The sequence below is a fragment of the Etheostoma spectabile genome, chromosome 6 (assembly GCF_008692095.1).
Source record: "Etheostoma spectabile isolate EspeVRDwgs_2016 chromosome 6, UIUC_Espe_1.0, whole genome shotgun sequence".
Lineage (NCBI taxonomy): Eukaryota > Metazoa > Chordata > Actinopteri > Perciformes > Percidae > Etheostoma > Etheostoma spectabile.
Window position 1 is genome coordinate 21,129,545 of NC_045738.1, and position 4,250 is coordinate 21,133,794.

Here is a 4,250-nt window from a genome sequence, read left to right on the forward strand (position 1 = left end):
ATAATCGCACACCCAACACACGCAGGCTCCAGGCAGCCAGAGCCCGCGGTGCTCAGAGTTGTTTCAGAAAGCCGTGTGTTACGATGCTAAAATGGAGTCTGGTGCGTTTAGCCAATGCAATTTCGCGGACTTTTATGTTTTAAAAAGAATCTTAATCTTTAACAGAAAGGTCGACCTCCTTAGAAATCCTTCCCATAATGTTGTCAGACACTTAGAATATTAATCTAAGTCTGTTAGCAGCTAAACAAGCACTTTTATGAACGTAAATACAAGCTGGACAATTATCCTATTAACTTACATTGCAGCGATCTCGTTTAATAATAAAAAATTGTTTTTATGATAAAATAATCAATGTCAAAGGAAATATGTCCTCAGTAGTTTTGTGGTATCTGATTCTCAATGAGCTGTGCAGAAACAAGCCTTGAGCAGTAAAGCAAAAGCTGTCAGTAGTTCAGTAACATTACAACATTATGAAATATTGAGACTTTCTATCTTGAAATATTAAGATTTCTATCTTGAAATATTAGACTTCACTTGAAATATTAAGACTTTCTATCTTGAAAATAGGACATAAGGACTTTTATCTTGAAATATTAAGACTTGTATCTTGAAATATTAGGATTTCTATCTGAAATATTAAGACTTTCTATCTTGAAATATTAGGACTATAAGGCTTTCATCTTGAAATATTAAGACTTGTATCTTGAAATATTAGGACTTTCTATCTTGAATATTAGACTTTCTATCTGAATATTAGGACTATTAGGACTTTCTATTTTGAAATATAAGACTTTCTATCTTGAAATGTTAGGATTTTTATCTTGAAATATTAGGACTTTTATCTGAAGTATAAGGATGGATTTTTTATCTTGAAATATAGGATGTTCTATCTGAGGTGTAGTGGAGTGGAGTAGGAAGTAGCAGCAGGGGTGGGTCTAGGATTCTGGGCGGGGGGGGCTCAGCCCCTAATAAGAACAGCTCTAGGTCTAGTGTCCCCGTTTTAAGTTTTACAAAAATAAAAACATCACTTGTTTTGGAGGTAAATACACTTCTGAGCTGAAAATGTCCCCGGATTTTGTCTGAGAAATCTGGTCACCTTACCGGATGTTTATCACCATCTGCTTTCTTTTCTTTCTCAGATTTCTCCAGAGTAAATCCAGATAGCTAGCTAGACTGTCTGTCCAATCAGAGTTTTCTGTTGTACAACTAAAACAACCTTTGAACGTACACAGAGTTGGGGAGTAACGGACTACATTACATATTCAGAATACAAATTATGTAACTGTATTCCGTTACACTTACAATTTAAACAGTTGGTATTTAGAATACAGTTACATTCTTGAAATCAATGGATTACACGATGATACTTCTGTTTCACGAGTTTATTCGCTGTCTAAATAAATTAAGGCAACTCCACGCTATTTCCGGAAGCCTCAAAATGAAAACTAAAAATTAGCTTTTTGTTTGATCACTGATAGAGGTAAAGTTATATTAAAGATTATAGAAGTCCTCTCACATAACGATTTATTCTTCATTGGTGTTTATGCCGAGGAAAAAGCTTAATGTGGTTAAATGTAGGCTACCTATACCAATGATCAATGATTACCAAATTTTTCTCTCATATGGCTCCACAAAACCACTGCAAACAGTAAAAAAAAAACAGAATTTTGGTGATGATTGATCGTTGTTTAGGTACATTAGATCTCGTTAAGCTTTTTCACATTATGACTTACAAAGCACATGAGAACCTTGGTGAGTCAACCCACAGATGCTCACATTTTCAGCAGGGCAGCCCCTGCTAAAACGTGTAATGTTAGATAACGTCCATAATAACAGGACTTTGGTTTCGATTTTTTGACAGTTTTCAGTGGGTATGAGGAGCATTATGAGAGAGAAATTTGGTTATCATTTACCATTGTTTAGGTAGGGCCTATATTAAACCATGTTTTTATTAATTTACATTAGTAAGCTACAATGCAACATCTTTCGTAACATGACCTGCGTAATAATCCAAGTACTCCAAATACTCAGTACTCAGATTGAGTAACGTTACGGAATACGTTATAAATTACATTTTTTGGCATGTATTCTGTATTCTATAACAGAATACATGTTGAAAGTATCCTTCACAAAACTAAACGTACACATGTTCCACCAAAACAAGTTTCTTCCCTAGGCTATTTTGCAGTGGCACCATTGCTATTTCCGGCGCTTAGAACCACCCAAGACGATTGTGATTGTAAATGCCAATAAACCGGTTTTTCTCCCGTCCCGGAATGTCATGTGGACTAGCCAGACCCTTATCTTCAGCGCTGTGGAGGAAGGTCTAGCAAAGAGAGACTAACTCGGGTGTGAAGTCATTCCCAGCTCTGGCTTCTGAGTACTGATGTAAATGGAACGCACTATACACCATGATGTATTTGCCAAGTCTGTTTCAATTTCTTTCTTTTTTAAAATCAATACACCAACTTTAAATTGTTTTAATACATACATTTCAAGCTATAATTTACAATGTTTCCACAAATTGAAAAAGGGACAACAAAATTGGATGAAAATGCAATTCATGGCTTTTGAATGTTTAGTTTTGTACTGTTTATGGCCTGTTCAAAAAGGTTAGAAAAATTTCTGTGGAATCTTTAAATGAATTCTTGGCAGTAATTGTTTTCAACCCACTAGCTTTTAGTGAGGGAGCCAAATGCTTGCAATTCAGACTCTGTGTAGAATCTCCAACTTTCTGTTTAATTAAATGGTCGAAATGTAAGCATTAGTAGGTCAATGCTAAGGCTAAACCGGACAGTGTTTTTCTCTCAGACCTCGTCCATCATCTGCTTGTCATGGGCATGAGTTGGAAGTGGAAAGGCTTCCATCAAAGATTCATACCACTGACCCCCTTGACGTAGTCCCTGAACCAAACAGGGTTGCACACATTACTGAGCAGAACAGTCACTTCCCATGGCAACAGAAAACAGAGAGAAAGAGCGAGAGACAAGGGAGGAAGACAGAGAGACAGAGAGGAGAGGAAAATACCCATTTAAAGCCATTTAAGCCTTTCAATATTCATGACATTGGAGACTGTGCTGGTTCCCATAACGTTTGGGACATTAAACCTCCAAAGAGACGCTGAGGTGGGTGTCATCCCTGCTAAACTCAGGGCCCCTGTATGAATCCTGGGTGCAAAACACTGAGAATTCATGTTGAATTTTACTTCCACGTTGTCTTGGAAACCTGCCTGACAAGAAAGAAAGAAAGAAAGAAAGAAGTGGAGGAGAGAGGAGAGGAAAGGAGAAGAGCCGCGTGTGAATGGAGGAGCTCCCCATTTGCGGCGCCAGGCAGTCTGCCCGGCGGGGCGACTGATGGAGCGGAGCGGAGCAGCGGAGGAATGCAGGAGGCACAATAATACACAGCTGGAAGGAGTGGCAAGGAGGCGCCGCCAAATTGGCCTGCCCCGGCTCCCCTAGAGCTGCAATCAGCATTGTTAAACTAAAAATGTTGGTTATATGAAGTCATAATAACAATTTATTCAATCAGTGATGACGATTAGGTAGAATTGGGCTATATGTGCTTAAGGAATCATTATCTTTTATGAATGTCCTTCTAGTAATACATGTAATAAAACAAATTGTGTCAAAGCAAAATAACAATTCACTGAAAGCATGCTGCAAAAATAACATTGTAATAATGGACTCCCAAAAACTCCCCATTGACTCACACACATGACACCGGTTCGGAAATGTAATATAATTCCAAGTAAAGAATAAGATTTATTATTACCTACTTTTGTTGAGTTTTTATTTTTTTGCTTATAGTTTGACTCCTGTCAGTTCACATTTTGATTTGATTTCCCCGGTGAGGTAGAGCATGTTTCTTCGTCTAAGCAGGTGGTTCGGCTTGGGATCAGCTGTCACAGCAAGCGTCACAGGAATGATCAATACAAGCCAGGCTGTGCGTATTCACTAATGCAAAATTACGCACAGCACTAAATATGCAATATGATCAGAAGTGGCAAAAGTACTCACTTCCCGTACTCAAGTAGAAGTACAGATCGTGTTAAGAAAATAAGTGAAGTAAAAGTAGAAATACTGATTTAATTTCTTTACTCAAGTAAAAGTAACAAAGTACAGGCTTGGAAATATACTTAAAATATAAAAGTAAAAGTACCAGTGAGAAACTTCAGTGGACATAGAAAAAGGCTCTTTATGCTATTGCCTACATTTTAAATGGATGTCTGCCAATAGGCCTAAAACATCCCA